The sequence below is a fragment of the Parambassis ranga genome, chromosome 21, assembly GCF_900634625.1.
Source record: "Parambassis ranga chromosome 21, fParRan2.1, whole genome shotgun sequence".
NCBI classification, from domain to species: Eukaryota; Metazoa; Chordata; class Actinopteri; family Ambassidae; genus Parambassis; species Parambassis ranga.
In genome coordinates this window covers 18368782-18391446 of record NC_041041.1, presented here as the reverse complement: position 1 = coordinate 18391446, position 22665 = coordinate 18368782, and positions in this window count along the sequence as shown.

Genomic DNA, 22665 nt, shown 5'->3' with positions numbered 1-22665 from the left:
CTCTTTGCTGTGTTCTATAAATTGAACTCACATGATCATACAATGCCAGCAGTCAGCCAAATACTGCAGCACAAATACACAAACTGCCACCCAGTGCAGCCTTGTAATGCGCATCCAAGTCCAAGTTTAATTAATCACTTCTATTCAATTCAGTCTAGAAGTCTGATGTTAATGTAGAATTTAGACTTTGATCTCCTAATTCTACTTTAATGTCTGATTTATGACTTTAATCTTTAAATTGTTACTTTTTCCCTTAGAATACAGATATATTTTTCAATTACTTAATCCATTTTAAAGAGAAGCAGAAGAAAAGAAATCAGATTTGATTTCCCTCAGAATTCTCATATATCATTTTTAAAAGGTAAAGAGCAAATCCTCTGCCACAGCACTACCTGTGATTAGATTGAACTGCAGGTTAATACAGCATGATGACTGTGTGCACATTGTTGTTACATTACAATGTGTAGATTTAATAAGTAGGATATTTCTGGATACTGCTCATCATTCAGCAGAGGGAATGTGTTCTATTTAATAATCCTAATACACTTCTTGAGTTTAATGTTTCTATCTGTTGCATTAGTGTGAGCAGTAAGAGTGCATTAAACAGTCAAATGAATTAACGTATGATCAACATCACATGTTTTTCTTTCTTGCTGCATTGCGTTTTTTATCCTGATGTTTATATTTTCAATATCTCTCCATGATAATCACAGTTTCTTCCTGGATAACGTCTGTTAGATGCTCCGTTTTCTTTAAGAAGCAAGACGTTCTGCAACATTGCTATAAATTAAAGTTTTAACTATATGTTAAATGTTCAGTCTGAAATCATATTTATGTAAAATGCATAATGACTTGATCCTTATTCCTTGGGAGTTAAGTGTTGTTTCAAGTTAGGGCACATGTCCGTGCCTCCTCTACAGCTCTCTCTCTCTCTCTCTCTCTCTCTCTCTTATCAAATCATGTTGGTTATTAAAGTCAAAAATGAATCTAAAATAAGTAAAAACATTTAATGAACAAAAACTTTTTACAACAAAAAAATAGCAAAATTAATAATAAAAGTTAATAAAATCTTTACAGTGTCAATATATAAAGTGTCCTTATTTACACTTATTTGCTAATTTGTGCTGTGACACTGGTTCCCCTGAAGTGTCTAGATGATGGAGAGGAGGGTGGACACCAGCACCGTAGGACACTGTCACATGCTGCAGTCCATCTTCATCTGGGGTCGTTGTTAATGTTGGACGGTTCAACCTCTCCCACAGCTTCTGCTTGAAGACATAAAAGACAATCGACAATGAAAAAGTTCCGATCTCACATTTTCCATGCTGGAAGTTTTGCAGGGTTTCAGTCTCTGTTGAGTTTTTCCTAGATGCCAAAAATCCTTGTACGTCGGTGAGAAATGTTCGCTTTCTGTCAGAAATCGCAGTGTCAAGCTAGATCTCCGTCAGGTGGAATCCTATCGCATTTTTTAAAAAGTTTGTATGTAGTGTGGTGATGACATCATGAAATCGTCACAGCAAAAAAACATTCCTTTAATGAGTTTTAAATGTTTGGATTATAATTCAACTCATAAATTGTACCATTTCTTTTTCACTAGAAGTGACTGATTTGACTTTTTTGTATTTATTAGCAAAACCTACAATATAAAATATATTTTCTTTTTTGTCTCACCTGCAGGAGTCAGGATTGTGATCTCACGTGTTTGTATATTGAGTTTTATATTGACATTTGGTTTCCACAGCAACGGACGTTACGTGTCGCCTCATCAAGCTGTCATTCATTTGCGGCTACTTGCTAACTATTTGCTAGGCTATATGCTACATGCTAACATTAACTGTCACATCAAGACAGCAGATTGACGTCACCTTCAGCTAAATGACGGCTGTTTGCATGGTGGCAGCTCCACCACTAACATCTGTTCAACTTGTAGTTATTGTCAGTGAGTTGTCAATAAAATGCAAACAGCTGCACACTAGGAGCACATTTCAGCTTTAACACATGAACTTTGAAGACAAAGTGTTCATTGCCCATGTTCACAGGTGTTACAATGACTTTAATGTGAATGGCTGATCACTTACACCCCACCATGTTTGTTATAATATTTTCACAGTGGAAAGACGAGGCCTCCGTCTCTGCAGCCAGCCTGATTTCAGTCCATCTACTCTGCAACTTAGATCTACAGCCACGTCAAAATACTTTAGATGATCTAATAAAATACAACAATTACACAAAGAAATCCAACCAGTGTCATGTGATTATAGTTTTTTCATCTAAGCATGTTAAAAGCCAGGTGTAGGCCTCAAGCTACTGTGTGTGCTGCAGCAGTTCAGACTAATCAGTTCCTTTTGAGGAACTACTGGCTGCATGGGCCTTTTTAGGAGTGACTTATATAAGTAACTTATAACCTAAGTTACATGCAAATGGTCACAATGACATGTTTTCCTTACTAATGCCATATAACCCTCTTTTACATCAGACTTTATGTTTTACTGACACTGATCGTGGTCTGGCCACAAGCTGGTCTGGTCTGGCTGTTCAACAACTGTCATGTGTGAACTGTAGCTGTTGGCACACCTGCCTTTCCTGAGGCCATCGCGACATAGATAGGTGGTGGTCAGGTCTGTCTGTCTCAAAGACATGTATATCATACTTTATTAAGTTAAAGATGAATTTCAGTTTTAAAAACACACACTGTGCTTCCTGTTTTATTTTGATAGTCCTGTCCTCCTTGTGTCTTCTCTGTGAATTCACTTCCTCTTGTTTCCCTCCACTGTGATCACCTGCTCCGCCCTAATTGTGTTGACCTGTGTGTCGTCACCCTTGTCTATTTAAGTCTTGTTCCCGCCTTTGCTCTTGTTGGTTCGTCTGCTGCTTCACCTGCTGTCTGTCTCTCCCCTGTGGTCAGCCTTCTCCTCCCATCCTCCTGGATTATCGTTCCTTTGGTTGGTTTTTCTCTTCTTGGTTTTCATGTTGTTCTTTGTTTGAACATTTGGACTGAGTGTTTAGTTGTTTGGCTTGGAATAAAGCTCACCTTTTGTTGGACTTAGTTTTCATCTTGTCTGTTCACCATGACTTTTTTCAGAGTTTTGAATATTGCAAAGTGTTTGAATTTTCTTTCTGTTTTTGTGTTTTTGTGACACAATCCTCACTCGAACAAGGAAAAAAAAAGTTGTTTGTGTATAACTCCTAACTGCTCTTTGCTGTGTTCTATAAATTGAACTCACATGATCATACAATGCCAGCAGTCAGCCAAATACTGCAGCACAAATACACAAACTGCCACCCAGTGCAGCCTTGTAATGCGCATCCAAGTCCAAGTTTAATTAATCACTTCTATTCAATTCAGTCTAGAAGTCTGATGTTAATGTAGAATTTAGACTTTGATCTCCTAATTCTACTTTAATGTCTGATTTATGACTTTAATCTTTAAATTGTTACTTTTTCCCTTAGAATAAAGATATATTTTTCAATTACTTAAATCCATTTTTAAAGAGAAGCAGAAGAAAAGAAATCAGATTTGATTTCCCTCAGAATTCTCATATATCATTTTTAAAAAGGTAAAGAGCAAATCCTCTGCCACAGCACTACCTGTGATTAGATTGAACTGCAGGTTAATACAGCATGATGACTGTGTGCACATTGTTGTTACATTAACAATGTGTAGATTTAATAAGTAGGATATTTCTGGATACTGCTCATCATTCAGCAGAGGGAATGTGTTCTATTTAATAATCCTAATACACTTCTTGAGTTTAATGTTTCTATCTGTTGCATTAGTGTGAGCAGTAAGAGTGCATTAAACAGTCAAATGAATTAACGTATGATCAACATCACATGTTTTTCTTTCTTTGCTGCATTGCGTTTTTATCCTGATGTTTATATTTTCAATATCTCTCCATGATAATCACAGTTTCTTCCTGGATAACGTCTGTTAGATGCTCCGTTTTCTTTAAGAAGCAAGACGTTCTGCAACATTGCTGTTATAAAGACTCAGAGCCCGGTGGGTAGTCATGCGATACAACGTCCTAATCTCGTTTGGACGAGAGTTGGTCGAGGCTAAGACGAAGCCGCTAGTCAGAGGTTGGCATAGTTTCCATGTGTGGTGGGAACTCATCTTCACTGACTTCTGTGGTTTAGTCGCTGACAAGACGTGAGTGTCCTTGTTATGTGTCAGTGCTGTTGGAGTTATGCTTAGATTCGAAGCTGCTATGTTCGTTTATGTCCCTTTGCTGCGCCCTTGTGTTCGCTATGTTGCCGTCTGTGATTACTGGTCACGAGTTACTCCTTAGCATGTAATGCAGCGCGGTAACGTGTCTGTTCGTTGTTGCTAATAATGGGAAGGGTACGTGAATGACGCTGTTCATTATTAATGCGGGCGTTCAGACATATTAATGAAAGCAGACGGCGTTATTTACAATGTTTATGTTATGATACCGGTTATAAACTGTGAGTTTAGGTTTATGTATTATTATTTACTGTTACAGACTACTTGCTGATACTGCCAGAAATCAGTGAATAAATTCCTGATAACCCACGCTGGACTCCTGCCTCATCTTCCTGTGCTCTGACAGGCACCCCCATCTTGTTGGTTATTTAAACCTTTAACTGGCGCCGATTCGTCTGCTTCCCTACATTGGTCCTCGAGCCGGATAATAGCCTCCAAGATGGATCCAGCGCCAAGAGAGATATCCGTCGGTGAGGCCCAAGAGGCAGAAGCGCCCTCCTCCCAGGTTACAGGAGTATGAGGGTGAATTATGGTGGGACATCAACCCAGAGACTCAGTGCCATGGAGACCACTCCACCCAGCCCTACCCTATTTAGAAGCTTCACTGGGGACGCTGCTCACCCTGAGACACCTCAGCCAGCCCCAGGCTGCTTCCAGAGCAACCCATTTACACCTACTCCCACACACTCATATCAGGCAGCCCCTCACCACGAGGCTAGCCGTTCCCTGGAAATCAGAGCTATACAGGAGGAGAATGCCAAGCTGTACCAATCCAACAGTGGATCCAGTCCAGTCTAAAGGACTGAACGAAGCTCGCAGGGAGATGAAGGAGCTGATTCAGGCTGCTCACACCCTTAAAACTGGAATAGGTGCTTCCAGCTCTGGCTCACTAAGTCTAACTGGAAATCCCGCTTGTAACCGCAGCCCCTGCCACGTCTCACCCTAGACTGAACCTAGAGGAGGACTGGCCGTCCCCCACCGTGGCCAGAACCTGAGGAGGAGCTGCAGAGTAATATGCAGTCCTTAAAGATTGAGAGAGACCGTTACCAGCCCCTTTCCCCCCTAAAAGGCCCACCTATGACCCGGTGTGGCACCCCTCTCCTCCTCCACCTCACAGTATCTCAGCTACACCCTATGGGACACAAACCCAGTGCCACCCACCAGCCTCTCAAGCGCCACCTTCTAATCAGGCCCCTAACTACAGCGTGCCACCCCCAGTATCTGAACAGCAATATAGAGGAACCTCAACCCACCATCCCCAAGTTTACCAACCCAGACCCAAGTGAGTTTGCCCGTCTGCGCATTGCACTAGAGAACCTCCTCCCAGCTAACACCACTGAACTGTTCAGATATCAGATCCTTGTCGACCACCTCAGGTTAGAAGAGGCTAAACTCATAGCTGATGCCTACCTGAATTCCCCCACCCCATACACAGACACCATGGCAGCCCTCCATGATAAGTTCGGCCAACCCCATCAGCTCGCCCTCAGGAAGATTGCTGGAGTACTTGACGCTCCTGAGGTGAAGCGCGGGGATACCGCATCTTTCCAGAAGTTTGCTCTCCAGATAACAGTCCCTAGTTGGTCTGTTACAGACTCTAGGTCCTGAGGGAAATTCGAGTTGAACTGCGGCTCCCATGTAGCAGCCTGCTAAGTAAACTCCCTGCCGAGCAGCGCGCTGGACTTTCGGCGACACCAGTTTAAACAGCCCGGGGACCAGCCACACCCTCCTAGACCTTTCTGATGGCTCGGTACGAGGGCCTGGTGTCAAGGGTTTGAATAACCAATCTACCACAAAGCCTAGTAGAGATAAACCACTTGTAAGAAATGACGGCCGCCCCATCAAACAATGCGTTACTATTCTTCATGGTGCTGGTGAGTCACCCCCAGAGCTAGTCCCAGCCAGGAAAGGATTAAGAGCAAGATGTACTGTGCTTACTGTGAGAGTACGAACACCATAGCAGTCAAGCAGTAATGTAGCCAAACTTTCCCACAGAGCAACTGAGGGAGTGGATCAAGACTAACCGACGCTGCTGGCGATGTGCATGAGCCATGTCTCGCGCCCAGTGTACCCTAAAAGAAACCCTGTATCGATGTAATGGCAAACACCTTCAGGTCCTCCATGAGATCAATACCAGGACAGGGAGATATAACCCGGAAGTGGCCAAGCAAGAGAGTTGCCTGACTAATTCACCCACTACTGCCCTTTACCTTGATAAGCCAGGTGTAGGTAACAGAGTCTTGTTAAGGTTGTCCCCATCCTTATCCACTTGGCGGCAGTCTTTAAGCGCCTTCGCCATCCTGGACGATGGGTCGAAAGGTCCATGCTACTACCGGCTGCAGCCAGGGCTCTTGGTATAAGGGGCCCGGCCCGAGACCTTCCATTACGTACTGTCATGCAAGACATTTCAGGTCCTCCAAGGTTATTCTGTCTCTTTCCACATCTCCCCAGTGGCTAATCCCGGTATTACCTACAAGATTGAGGGTGCCTTCACAGCTCACCGCCTCAGCCTTGCTCAACACACTTACCCCGTGGAGCGGCTACAGAAGAAATTCAGACATCTACGTGGCCTTCCCATCCCCACTCTCCGAAATGCAGAGCCATCTCTCCTAATCGGCTCAGACCAAGCTCACCTCGTCACCCCTGTCGAACCTGTCAGACTCGGCCCTCCTGGCAGTCCAGCAGCAGTCCATACACGACTGGGGTGGACTCTCCAAGGCCCACTACAGTCCATGGGGCGGCTACCGAACGCGGTGCAATGCCTGTTCACTACCGCGCCACCCAATGCAGAGGAGCTATACAAACACGTCGAGAGGCTTTGGCAGATGGATGCAGACGCTTACCTGATGGCGCTACGGAGGTTCATCGCCCGGCGAGGCACCCCTGCAGAACTATGGTCCGACCAGGGAACCAACTTTAAAGGGGGAAGCGAGAACTACAAGACGCCTTTGCCAATATGGCTCCCACCCTGCAGCAGCAGCTAGCCCCCCAGAAGATCAAATTCATGTTCAACCCACCAGCAGCCCCTCACTTTGGTGGGGTGTGGGAACGTGAGATCCGTTCGGTCAAAACTGCTCTGTACACCTGCGTGGGATCCCAACCAGTTCCGGAGGAGGTCCTCCTCACTGTGTTCTTGGAGGTGGAGTCCATGCTGAACTCCAAACCCTTGGGCTACACCTCTGCAGACGTAGCAGACCTTGATCCAGTGACTCCTAACAGCCTGTTGATGGGGCGGCCAGATGGTTCGTTACCCCAAGTTGTCTACCCAGAGTCTGAGATCCTGAGTCGCCGGCGATGGAGACACTCGCAGGTACTAGCCGATCAGTTCTGGAAGAGGTTCATCCGAGAATACCTCCCTACCCTACAGACTAGGCAGAAGTGGCAGTCAACTTCCCCTCAGGTTTTGGAACAAACAGTAGTTATGGTAGTAGAACCTCAGTTGCCCCGAGCCTATTGGCCCGTGGGGCGTGTGACCAAGACTCACCGAAGTGATGATGGATGCGTCAGGTCTGCAGATGTGGAGGTTAATGGACATGTGTACACCAGACCTGTTGCTCGTTTAGTGATGCTGCCAACCCTTGCTGATGGAGAAGGGTAGACTGTTGTTGATCTTACACGGAGCAAATGTGGATGCACATTTGGGGGCGGCTGTTATAAAGACTCAGAGCCCGGTGGGTAGTCACGCGATACAACGTCCTAATCTCGTTTGGACGAGAGTTGGTCGAGGCTAAGACGAAGCCGCTAGTCAGAGGTTGGCATAGTTTCCATGTGTGGTGGGAACTCATCTTCACTGACGTTCTGTGGTTTAGTCGCTGACGAGACGTGAGTGTCCTTGTTATGTGTCAGTGCTGTTGGAGTTATGCTTAGATTCGAAGCTGCTATGTTCGTTTATGTCCCTTTGCTGCGCCCTTGTGTTCGCTATGTTGCCATCTGTGATTACTGGTCACGAGTTACTCCTTAGCATGTAATGCAGTGCGTAAACGTGTCTGTTCGTTGTTGCTAATAATGGGAAGGGTTACGTGAATGACGCTGTTCATTATTAATGCGGGCGTTCAGACATATTAATGTAAAGCAGACGGCGTTATTTACAAATGTTTATGTTATGATAACGGTTATAAACTGTGAGTTTAGGTTTATGTATTATTATTTACTGTTACAGACTACTTGCTGATACTGCAGAAATCAGTGAATAAATTCCTGATAACCCACGCTGGACTCCTGCCTCATCTTCCTGTGCTCTGACAGGCACCCCATCTTGTTGGTTATTTACACCTTTAACTGGCGCCGATTAGTCTGCCTCCCTACAATTGCTATAATTAAAGTTTTAACTATATGTTAAATGTTCAGTCTGAAATCATATTTATGTAAAATGCATAATGACTTGATCCTTATTCCTTGGGAGTTAAGTGTTGTTTCAAGTTAGGGCACATGTCCGTGCCTCCTCTACACTCTCTCTCTCTCTCTCTCTCTCTCTCTCTCTCTTATCAAATCATGTTGGTTATTAAAGTCAAAAATGAATCTAAAATAAGTAAAAACATTTAATGAACAAAAACCTTTTTACACACAAAAACATAGCAAATTAATAATAAAAGTTAATAAAACTCTTTACAGTGTCAATATATTAAAGTGTCCTATTTACACTTATTTGCTAATTGTGCTGTGACACTGGTTCCCTGAAGTGTCTAGATGATGGAGAGGAGGTGTGGACACCAGCACCGTAGGCACACTGTCACATGCTGCAGTCCATCTTCATCTGGGGTCAGTTGTTAATGTTGGACGGTTCAACCTCTCCAACAGCTTCTGCTTGAAGACACGTCCCAGTTCCAACTGTACTTCCGCACCCAGTGGGCCTTTCTTGGTCCTAGGAGCAGGTACATATGAATTAAAAAGTACTTTAGGGCCTATAAGATTAAGATTAAGAAACTTTTATTAGTCCCACAATGGGAAATTGCATTTTTGCAACGGCATACAGACAGCAAGGGTAAGTTAAGGAAAACATATATACATTATAAAATAGACTACCAATAAGACAGTGATTATCCATGACAGAGCTCAGACATACCTCATCGTTTCATCAAAAGCTTGGTGGTAGATCCGCTGGTACTCCTCCACTGATCGGCCGTGTATTGTCACAGCACTGTCACTGTTGACCACAGAGGAGGCTGGTCACGAGTTACTCCTTAGCATGTAATGCAGCGCGTAAACGTGTCTGTTCGTTGTTGCTAATAATGGGAAGGGTTACGTGAATGACGCTGTTCATATTAATGCGGGCGTTCAGACATATTAATGTAAAGCAGACGGCGTTATTTACAAATGTTTATGTTATGATAACGGTTATAAACTGTGAGTTTAGGTTTATGTATTATTATTTACTGTTACAGACTACTTGCTGATACTGCAGAAATCAGTGAATAAATTCCTGATAACCACGCTGGACTCCTGCCTCATCTTCCTGTGCTCTGACAGGCCCCATCTTGTTGGTTATTTACACCTTTAACTGGCGCCGATTAGCTTCCCTACAATTGCTATGAATTAAAGTTTTAACTACATGTTAAATGTTCAGTCTGAAATCATATTTATGTAAAATGCATAATGACTTGATCCTTATTCCTTGGGAGTTAAGTGTTGTTTCAAGTTAGGGCACATGTCCGTGCCTCCTCTACAACTCTCTCTCTCTCTCTCTCTCTCTCTCTCTCTCTTATCAAATCATGTTGGTTATTAAAGTCAAAAATGAATCTAAAATAAGTAAAAACATTTAATGAACAAAAACTTTTTAGAACAAAAAACTAGCAAAATTAATAAAAGTTAATAAAAATCTTTACAGTGTCAATATATAAAGTGTCCTTATTTACACTTATTTGCTAATTTGTGCTGTGACACTGGTTCCCCTGAAGTGTCTAGATGATGGAGAGGAGGGTGGACACCAGCACCGTAGGACACTGTCACATGCTGCAGTCCATCTTCATCTGGGGTCGTTGTTAATGTTGGACGGTTCAACCTCTCCCACAGCTTCTGCTTGAAGACACGTCCCAGTTCCAAACTGTACTTCCGCAAGTGGCCTTTCTTGGTCCTAGGAGCAGGTACATATGAATTAAAAAGTACTTTAGGCTATAAGATTAAGATAAGAAACTTTTATAGTCCCACAATGGGGAAATGGCCAATTTTTTGCACGGGCATACAGACAGCAAGGATAAGTTAAGAAAACATATATACATTATAAAAATAGACTACCAATAAACCGTGATTATCCATGACAGAGCTCAGACATACCTCATCGTTTTCATCAAAAGCTTGGTGGTAGATGCGCTGGTACTCCTCCACTGATCGGCCGTGTATTGTCACAGCACTGTCACTGTTGACCACAGGGAGGCCTGGAAGCGAGGAGCCAAACTGGAGACCACCGGCAGGTCAGCTGGTGGGATGGTTGTTAGGGTCCCCTGCTTTCTTGGTGGTTCTGCATCAGGCAGGGAGTCCCGCTTCCTCTTCTGGGGAGTGGCTGCAGACCGCTGGGAGCTGGGGTTCCGGTTTGTCCTGCAGAAGGTCAGCTGGTGGGATGGTGTTATGGGTCCCCTGCTTTCTTGGTGGTTCTGCATCAGGCAGGGAGCCCCGCTTCCTCTTCTGGGGAGTGGCTGCAGACCGCTGGGAGCTGGAGTTCGGTTTGTCCTGCAGAAGGTCATCAGAGAGCTTAGACTGAATGTACATGGAGCTTGAGGAGAGAAGAAAGTGTGTTTTTCTCCCCTGTGTTCAGACAGACTTCCTGACATCTTACCTGGTCGTTCCTGCAGTGTGGACACCTGATGCAGCCTGTGGATCTCTTTCGTGCAGAGATTCTCCTTTTCTGCGCGTAGTCATGCTCTCTGAGGTGGATTTGCTGCAACACACACAGGCATGTTCCAGTCATAAACACCTAAATGTGACAGTATAAGGGCCTGACCTCCAACCTCTACTGCTGATTATGGAGTAGCCGAATCAACCCTTGCATGTAACTATGTAAATGTATATGTTGATAAAGATGCACATTTAATTACAACATGAGTCACACTTCAGGCCTATAGTAAGTTGCATGACAGATGCAGCTGCGTTATCTATTAGCTGTGTGGTTATGGCAATGCGTCCATAGTTTTTTGAATAATAGGCTAAAATATGGTCATATTGTCATGAAACTGCCTAAATACACTTGTAAAGTGAGGTAGCTAAATGCTAACAGCTCCTCAAAGTGCACAGATTAAACTATAAATAAACAACAGTAAATGATTTCAATAATTAGATTTTACTCAGGCCTGAACAGCTGCCACTATTCACCACTCGACACATCACATGTACACATTCATATTATATTACATTCATATTTGTATTTTGATTTTGACATGAATATATTTAGTTTCTGCAGCAGTGCAGCTTCAGAGCTAACATGCATAAAAGACAATCGACAATGAAAAAGTTCCGATCTCACATTTTCCATGCTGGAAGTTTTGCAGGGTTTCAGTCTCTGTTGAGTTTTTTCCTAGATGCCAAAAATCCTTGTACGTCGGTGAGAAATGTTCGCTTTCTGTCAGAAATCGCAGTGTCAAGCTAGATCTCCGTCAGGTGGAATCCTATCGCACTTTTTTAAAAAGTTTGTATGTAGTGTGGTGATGACATCATGAAATCGTCACAGCAACAAAAACATTCCTTTAATGTTGAGTTTTAAATGTTTGGATTATAATTCAACTCATAAATTGTACCATTTCTTTTTCACTAGAAGTGACTGATTTGACTTTTTTGTATTTATTAGCAAAAACTACAATATAAAATATATTTTCTTTTTTGTCTCACCTGCAGGAGTCAGGATTGTGATCTCACGTGTTTGTATATTGAGTTTTATATTGACATTTGGTTTCCACAGCAACGGACGTTACGTGTCGCCTCATCAAGCTGTCATTCATTTGGTGGCTACTTGCTAACTATTTGCTAGGCTATATGCTACATGCTAACATTAACTGTCACATCAAGACAGCAGATTGACGTCACCTTCAGCTAAATGACGGCTGTTTGCATGGTGGCAGCTCCACCACTAACATCTGTTCAACTTGTAGTTATTGTCAGTGAGTTGTCAATAAAATGCAAACAGCTGCACACTAGGAGCACATTTCAGCTTTAACACATGAACTTTGAAGACAAAGTGTTCACTGCCCATGTTCACAGGTGTTACAATGACTTTAATGTGAATGGCTGATCACTTACACCCCACCATGTTTGTTATAATATTTTCACAGTGGAAAGACGAGGCCTCCGTCTCTGCAGCCAGCCTGATTTCAGTCCATCTACTCTGCAACTTAGATCTACAGCCACGTCAAAATACTTTAGATGATCTAATAAAATACAACAATTACACAAAGAAATCCAACCAGTGTCATGTGATTATAGTTTTTCATCTAAGCATGTTAAAAGCCAGGTTAGGCCTCAAGCTACTGTGTGTGCTGCAGCAGTTCAGACTAATCAGTTCCTTTTGAGGAACTACTGGCTGCATGGGCCTTTTTAGGAGTGACTTATATAAGTAACTTATAACCTAAGTTACATGCAAATGGTCACAATGACATGTTTTCCTTACTAATGCCATATAACCCTCTTTTACATCAGACTTTATGTTTTACTGACACTGATCGTGGTCTGGCCACAAGCTGGTCTGGTCTGGCTGTTCAACAACTGTCATGTGTGAACTGTAGCTGTTGGCACACCTGCCTTTCCTGAGGCCATCGCGACATAGATAGGTGGTGGTCAGGTCTGTCTGTCTCAAAGACATGTATATCATACTTTATTAAGTTAAAGATGAATTTCAGTTTTAAAAACACACACTGTGCTTCCTGTTTTATTTTGATAGTCCTGTCCTCCTTGTGTCTTCTCTGTGATTCACTTCCTCTTGTTTCCCTCCACTGTGATCACCTGCTCCGCCCTAATTGTGTTGACCTGTGTGTCGTCACCCTTGTCTATTTAAGTCTTGTTCCCGCCTTTGCTCTTGTTGGTTCGTCTGCTGCTTCACCTGCTGTCTGTCTCTCCCCTGTGGTCAGCCTTCTCCTCCCATCCTCCTGGATTATCGTTCCTTTGGTTGGTTTTTTCTCTTCTTGGTTTCATGTTGTTCTTTGTTTGAACTTTGGACTGAGTGTTTAGTTGTTTGGCTTGGAATAAAGCTCACCTTTTGTTGGACTTAGTTTTCATCTTGTCTGTTCAACCATGACTTTTTTCAGAGTTTTGAATATTGCAAAATGTTTGAATTTTCTTTCTGTTTTTGTGTTTTTGTGACACAATCCTCACTCGAACAAGGAAAAAAAAAAGTTGTTTGTGTATAAGTCCTAACTGCTCTTTGCTGTGTTCTATAAATTGAACTCACATGATCATACAATGCCAGCAGTCAGCCAAATACTGCAGCACAAATACACAAACTGCCACCCAGTGCAGCCTTGTAATGCGCATCCAAGTCCAAGTTTAATTAATCACTTCTATTCAATTCAGTCTAGAAGTCTGATGTTAATGTAGAATTTAGACTTTGATCTCCTAATTCTACTTTAATGTCTGATTTATGACTTTAATCTTTAAATTGTTACTTTTTCCCTTAGAATAAAGATATATTTTTCAATTACTTAAATCCATTTTAAAGAGAAGCAGAAGAAAAGAAATCAGATTTGATTTCCCTCAGAATTCTCATATATCATTTTTAAAAAGGTAAAGAGCAAATCCTCTGCCACAGCACTACCTGTGATTAGATTGAACTGCAGGTTAATACAGCATGATGACTGTGTGCACATTGTTGTTACATTAACATTGTGTAGATTTAATAAGTAGGATATTTCTGGATACTGCTCATCATTCAGCAGAGGGAATGTGTTCTATTTAATAATCCTAATACACTTCTTGAGTTTAATGTTTCTATCTGTTGCATTAGTGTGAGCAGTAAGAGTGCATTAAACAGTCAAATGAATTAACGTATGATCAACATCACATGTTTTTCTTTCTTTGCTGCATTGCGTTTTTTATCCTGATGTTTATATTTTCAATATCTCTCCATGATAATCACAGTTTCTTCCTGGATAACGTCTGTTAGATGCTCCGTTTTCTTTAAGAAGCAAGACGTTCTGCAACATTGCTATAAATTAAAGTTTTAACTATATGTTAAATGTTCAGTCTGAAATCATATTTATGTAAAATGCATAATGACTTGATCCTTATTCCTTGGGAGTTAAGTGTTGTTTCAAGTTAGGGCACATGTCCGTGCCTCCTCTACAGCTCTCTCTCTCTCTCTCTCTCTCTCTTATCAAATCATGTTGGTTATTAAAGTCAAAAATGAATCTAAAATAAGTAAAAACATTTAATGAACAAAAACTTTTTACAACAAAAAAATAGCAAAATTAATAATAAAAGTTAATAAAAATCTTTACAGTGTCAATATATAAAGTGTCCTTATTTACACTTATTTGCTAATTTGTGCTGTGACACTGGTTCCCCTGAAGTGTCTAGATGATGGAGAGGAGGGTGGACACCAGCACCGTAGGACACTGTCACATGCTGCAGTCCATCTTCATCTGGGGTCGTTGTTAATGTTGGACGGTTCAACCTCTCCCACAGCTTCTGGGACACGTCCCAGTTCCAAACTGTACTTCCGCAAGTGGCCTTTCTTGGTCCTAGGAGCAGGTACATATGAATTAAAAAGTACTTTAGGCTATAAGATTAAGATTAAGATTAAGAAACTTTTATTAGTCCCACAATGGGGAAATTGCATTTTTGCAACGGCATACAGACAGCAAGGGATAAGTTAAGAAAAACATATATACATTATAAAATAGACTACCAATAAGACAGTGATTATCCATGACAGAGCTCAGACATACCTCATCGTTTCATCAAAAGCTTGGTGGTAGATCCGCTGGTACTCCTCCACTGATCGGCCGTGTATTGTCACAGCACTGTCACTGTTGACCACAGAGGAGGCCTGGAAGCGAGGAGCCACACTGGAGACCACCGGCAGGTCAGCTGGTGGGATGGTGTTATGGGTCCCCTGCTTTCTTGGTGGTTCTGCATCAGGCAGGGAGTCCCGCTTCCTCTTCTGGGGAGTGGCTGCAGACCGCTGGGAGCTGGAGTTCGGTTTGTCCTGCAGAAGGTCATCAGAGAGCTTAGACTGAATGTACATGGAGCTTGAGGAGAGAAGAAAGTGTGTTTTTCTCCCCTGTGTTCAGACAGACTTCCTGACATCTTACCTGGTCGTTCCTGCAGTGTGGACACCTGATGCAGCCTGTGGATCTCTTTCGTGCAGAGATTCTCCTTTTCTGAGCGTAGTCATGCTCTCTGAGGTGGATTTGCTGCAACACACACAGGCATGTTCCAGTCATAAACACCTAAATGTGACAGTATAAGGGCCTGACCTCCAACCTCTACTGCTGATTATGGAGTAGCCGAATCAAACCCTTGCATGTAACTATGTAAATGTATATGTTGATAAAGATGCACATTTAATTACAACATAAGTCACACTTCAGGCCTATAGTAAGTTGCATGACAGATGCAGCTGCGTTATCTATTAGCTGTGTGGTTATGGCAATGCGTCCATAGTTTTTTGAATAATAGGCTAAAATATGGTCATATTGTCATTAAACTGCCTAAATACACTTGTAAAGTGAGGTAGCTAAATGCTAACAGCTCCTCAAAGTGCACAGATTAAACTATAAATAAACAACAGTAAATGATTTCAATAATTAGATTTTACTCAGGCCTGAACAGCTGCCACTATTCACCACTCGACACATCACATGTACACATTCATATTATATTACATTCATATTTGTATTTTGATTTTGACATGAATATATTTAGTTTCTGCAGCAGTGCAGCTTCAGAGCTAACATGCATAAAAGATAATCGACAATGAAAAAGTTCCGAATCTCACATTTTCCATGCTGGAAGTTTTGCAGGGTTTCAGTCTCTGTTGAGTTTTTCCTAGATGCCAAAAATCCTTGTACGTCGGTGAGAAATGTTCGCTTTCTGTCAGAAATCGCAGTGTCAAGCTAGATCTCCGTCAGGTGGAATCCTATCGCACTTTTTAAAAAGTTTGTATGTAGTGTGGTGATGACATCATGAAATCGTCACAGCAACAAAAACATTCCTTTAATGTTGAGTTTTAAATGTTTGGATTATAATTCAACTCATAAATTGTACCATTTCTTTTTCACTAGAAGTGACTGATTTGACTTTTTTGTATTTATTAGCAAAAACTACAATATAAAATATATTTTCTTTTTTGTCTCACCTGCAGGAGTCAGGATTGTGATCTCACGTGTTTGTATATTGAGTTTTATATTGACATTTGGTTTCCACAGCAACGGACGTTACGTGTCGCCTCATCAAGCTGTCATTCATTTGGTGGCTACTTGCTAACTATTTGCTAGGCTATATGCTACATGCTAACATTAACTGTCACATCAAGACAGCAGATTGACGTCACCTTCAGCTAAATGACGGCTGTTTGCATGGTGGCAGCTCCACCACTAACATCTGTTCAACTTGTAGTTATTGTCAGTGAGTTGTCAATAAAATGCAAACAGCTGCACACTATAGGAGCACATTTCAGCTTTAACACATGAACTTTGAAGACAAAGTGTTCACTGCCCATGTTCACAGGTGTTACAATGACTTTAATGTGAATGGCTGATCACTTACACCCCACCATGTTTGTTATAATATTTTCACAGTGGAAAGACGAGGCCTCCGTCTCTGCAGCCAGCCTGATTTCAGTCCATCTACTCTGCAACTTAGATCTACAGCCACGTCAAAATACTTTAGATGATCTAATAAAATACAACAATTACACAAAGAAATCCAACCAGTGTCATGTGATTATAGTTTTTTCATCTAAGCATGTTAAAAGCCAGGTTAGGCCTCAAGCTACTGTGTGTGCTGCAGCAGTTCAGACTAATCAGTTCCTTTTGAGGAACTACTGGCTGCATGGGCCTTTTTAGGAGTGACTTATATAAGTAACTTATAACCTAAGTTACATGCAAATGGTCACAATGACATGTTTTCCTTACTAATGCCATATAACCCTCTTTTACATCAGACTTTATGTTTTACTGACACTGATCGTGGTCTGGCCACAAGCTGGTCTGGTCTGGCTGTTCAACAACTGTCATGTGTGAACTGTAGCTGTTGGCACACCTGCCTTTCCTGAGGCCATCGCGACATAGATAGGTGGTGGTCAGGTCTGTCTGTCTCAAAGACATGTATATCATACTTTATTAAGTTAAAGATGAATTTCAGTTTTAAAAACACACACTGTGCTTCCTGTTTTATTTTGATAGTCCTGTCCTCCTTGTGTCTTCTCTGTGAATTCACTTCCTCTTGTTTCCCTCCACTGTGATCACCTGCTCCGCCCTCATTGTGTTGACCTGTGTGTCGTCACCCTTGTCTATTTAAGTCTTGTTCCCGCCTTTGCTCTTGTTGGTTCGTCTGCTGCTTCACCTGCTGTCTGTCTCTCCCCTGTGGTCAGCCTTCTCCTCCCATCCTCCTGGATTATCGTTCCTTTGGTTGGTTTTTCTCTTCTTGGTTTTCATGTTGTTCTTTGTTTGAACTTTTGGACTGAGTGTTTAGTTGTTTGGCTTGGAATAAAGCTCACCTTTTGTTGGACTTAGTTTTCATCTTGTCTGTTCAACCATGACTTTTTTCAGAGTTTTGAATATTGCAAAATGTTTGAATTTTCTTTCTGTTTTTGTGTTTTTGTGACACAATCCTCACTCGAACAAGGAAAAAAAAAAGTTGTTTGTGTATAAGTCCTAACTGCTCTTTGCTGTGTTCTATAAATTGAACTCACATGATCATACAATGCCAGCAGTCAGCCAAATACTGCAGCACAAATACACAAACTGCCACCCAGTGCAGCCTTGTAATGCGCATCCAAGTCCAAGTTTAATTAATCACTTCTATTCAATTCAGTCTAGAAGTCTGATGTTAATGTAGAATTTAGACTTTGATCTCCTAATTCTACTTTAATGTCTGATTTATGACTTTAATCTTTAAATTGTTACTTTTTCCCTTAGAATAAAGATATATTTTTCAATTACTTAAATCCATTTTAAAGAGAAGCAGAAGAAAAGAAATCAGATTTGATTTCCCTCAGAATTCTCATATATCATTTTTAAAAAGGTAAAGAGCAAATCCTCTGCCACAGCACTACCTGTGATTAGATTGAACTGCAGGTTAATACAGCATGATGACTGTGTGCACATTGTTGTTACATTAACATTGTGTAGATTTAATAAGTAGGATATTTCTGGATACTGCTCATCATTCAGCAGAGGGAATGTGTTCTATTTAATAATCCTAATACACTTCTTGAGTTTAATGTTTCTATCTGTTGCATTAGTGTGAGCAGTAAGAGTGCATTAAACAGTCAAATGAATTAACGTATGATCAACATCACATGTTTTTCTTTCTTTGCTGCATTGCGTTTTTTATCCTGATGTTTATATTTTCAATATCTCTCCATGATAATCACAGTTTCTTCCTGGATAACGTCTGTTAGATGCTCCGTTTTCTTTAAGAAGCAAGACGTTCTGCAACATTGCTATAAATTAAAGTTTTAACTATATGTTAAATGTTCAGTCTGAAATCATATTTATGTAAAATGCATAATGACTTGATCCTTATTCCTTGGGAGTTAAGTGTTGTTTCAAGTTAGGGCACATGTCCGTGCCTCCTCTACAGCTCTCTCTCTCTCTCTCTCTTATCAAATCATGTTGGTTATTAAAGTCAAAAATGAATCTAAAATAAGTAAAAACATTTAATGAACAAAAACTTTTTACAACAAAAAAATAGCAAAATTAATAATAAAAGTTAATAAAAATCTTTACAGTGTCAATATATAAAGTGTCCTTATTTACACTTATTTGCTAATTTGTGCTGTGACACTGGTTCCCCTGAAGTGTCTAGATGATGGAGAGGAGGGTGGACACCAGCACCGTAGGACACTGTCACATGCTGCAGTCCATCTTCATCTGGGGTCGTTGTTAATGTTGGACGGTTCAACCTCTCCCACAGCTTCTGCTTGAAGACACGTCCCAGTTCCAAACTGTACTTCCGCAAGTGGCCTTTCTTGGTCCTAGGAGCAGGTACATATGAATTAAAAAGTACTTTAGGCTATAAGATTAAGATTAAGATTAAGAAACTTTTATTAGTCCCACAATGGGGAAATTGCATTTTTGCAACGGCATACAGACAGCAAGGGATAAGTTAAGAAAAACATATATACATTATAAAATAGACTACCAATAAGACAGTGATTATCCATGACAGAGCTCAGACATACCTCATCGTTTCATCAAAAGCTTGGTGGTAGATCCGCTGGTACTCCTCCACTGATCGGCCGTGTATTGTCACAGCACTGTCACTGTTGACCACAGAGGAGGAGGAGGCCTGGAAGCGAGGAGCCACACTGGAGACCACCGGCAGGTCAGCTGGTGGGATGGTGTTATGAGTCCCCTGCTTTCTTGGTGGTTCTGCATCAGGCAGGGAGTCCCGCTTCCTCTTCTGGGGAGTGGCTGCAGACCGCTGGGAGCTGGAGTTCGGTTTGTCCTGCAGAAGGTCAGCTGGTGGGATGGTGTTATGGGTCCCCTGCTTTCTTGGTGGTTCTGCATCAGGCAGGGAGCCCCGCTTCCTCTTCTGGGGAGTGGCTGCAGACCGCTGGGAGCTGGAGTTCGGTTTGTCCTGCAGAAGGTCATCAGAGAGCTTAGACTGAATGTACATGGAGCTTGAGGAGAGAAGAAAGTGTGTTTTTCTCCCCTGTGTTCAGACAGACTTCCTGACATCTTACCTGGTCGTTCCTGCAGTGTGGACACCTGATGCAGCCTGTGGATCTCTTTCGTGCAGAGATTCTCCTTTTCTGAGCGTAGTCATGCTCTCTGAGGTGGATTTGCTGCAACACACACAGGCATGTTCCAGTCATAAACACCTAAATGTGACAGTATAAGGGCCTGACCTCCAACCTCTACTGCTGATTATGGAGTAGCCGAATCAAACCCTTGCATGTAACTATGTAAATGTATATGTTGATAAAGATGCACATTTAATTACAACATAAGTCACACTTCAGGCCTATAGTAAGTTGCATGACAGATGCAGCTGCGTTATCTATTAGCTGTGTGGTTATGGCAATGCGTCCATAGTTTTTTGAATAATAGGCTAAAATATGGTCATATTGTCATTAAACTGCCTAAATACACTTGTAAAGTGAGGTAGCTAAATGCTAACAGCTCCTCAAAGTGCACAGATTAAACTATAAATAAACAACAGTAAATGATTTCAATAATTAGATTTTACTCAGGCCTGAACAGCTGCCACTATTCACCACTCGACACATCACATGTACACATTCATATTATATTACATTCATATTTGTATTTTGATTTTGACATGAATATATTTAGTTTCTGCAGCAGTGCAGCTTCAGAGCTAACATGCATAAAAGATAATCGACAATGAAAAAGTTCCGATCTCACATTTTCCATGCTGGAAGTTTTGCAGGGTTTCAGTCTCTGTTGAGTTTTTCCTAGATGCCAAAAATCCTTGTACGTCGGTGAGAAATGTTCGCTTTCTGTCAGAAATCGCAGTGTCAAGCTAGATCTCCGTCAGGTGGAATCCTATCGCACTTTTTAAAAAGTTTGTATGTAGTGTGGTGATGACATCATGAAATCGTCACAGCAACAAAAACATTCCTTTAATGTTGAGTTTTAAATGTTTGGATTATAATTCAACTCATAAATTGTACCATTTCTTTTTCACTAGAAGTGACTGATTTGACTTTTTTGTATTTATTAGCAAAAACTACAATATAAAATATATTTTCTTTTTTGTCTCACCTGCAGGAGTCAGGATTGTGATCTCACATGTTTGTATATTGAGTTTTATATTGACATTTGGTTTCCACAGCAACGGACGTTACGTGTCGCCTCATCAAGCTGTCATTCATTTGGTGGCTACTTGCTAACTATTTGCTAGGCTATATGCTACATGCTAACATTAACTGTCACATCAAGACAGCAGATTGACGTCACCTTCAGCTAAATGACGGCTGTTTGCATGGTGGCAGCTCCACCACTAACATCTGTTCAACTTGTAGTTATTGTCAGTGAGTTGTCAATAAAATGCAAACAGCTGCACACTAGGAGCACATTTCAGCTTTAACACATGAACTTTGAAGACAAAGTGTTCACTGCCCATGTTCACAGGTGTTACAATGACTTTAATGTGAATGGCTGATCACTTACACCCCACCATGTTTGTTATAATATTTTCACAGTGGAAAGACGAGGCCTCCGTCTCTGCAGCCAGCCTGATTTCAGTCCATCTACTCTGCAACTTAGATCTACAGCCACGTCAAAATACTTTAGATGATCTAATAAAATACAACAATTACACAAAGAAATCCAACCAGTGTCATGTGATTATAGTTTTTTCATCTAAGCATGTTAAAAGCCAGGTTAGGCCTCAAGCTACTGTGTGTGCTGCAGCAGTTCAGACTAATCAGTTCCTTTTGAGGAACTACTGGCTGCATGGGCCTTTTTAGGAGTGACTTATATAAGTAACTTATAACCTAAGTTACATGCAAATGGTCACAATGACATGTTTTCCTTACTAATGCCATATAACCCTCTTTTACATCAGACTTTATGTTTTACTGACACTGATCGTGGTCTGGCCACAAGCTGGTCTGGTCTGGCTGTTCAACAACTGTCATGTGTGAACTGTAGCTGTTGGCACACCTGCCTTTCCTGAGGCCATCGCGACATAGATAGGTGGTGGTCAGGTCTGTCTGTCTCAAAGACATGTATATCATACTTTATTAAGTTAAAGATGAATTTCAGTTTTAAAAACACACACTGTGCTTCCTGTTTTATTTTGATAGTCCTGTCCTCCTTGTGTCTTCTCTGTGAATTCACTTCCTCTTGTTTCCCTCCACTGTGATCACCTGCTCCGCCCTCATTGTGTTGACCTGTGTGTCGTCACCCTTGTCTATTTAAGTCTTGTTCCCGCCTTTGCTCTTGTTGGTTCGTCTGCTGCTTCACCTGCTGTCTGTCTCTCCCCTGTGGTCAGCCTTCTCCTCCCATCCTCCTGGATTATCGTTCCTTTGGTTGGTTTTTCTCTTCTTGGTTTTCATGTTGTTCTTTGTTTGAACATTTGGACTGAGTGTTTAGTTGTTTGGCTTGGAATAAAGCTCACCTTTTGTTGGACTTAGTTTTCATCTTGTCTGTTCAACCATGACTTTTTTCAGAGTTTTGAATATTGCAAAATGTTTGAATTTTCTTTCTGTTTTTGTGTTTTTGTGACACAATCCTCACTCGAACAAGGAAAAAAAAAAGTTGTTTGTGTATAACTCCTAACTGCTCTTTGCTGTGTTCTATAAATTGAACTCACATGATCATACA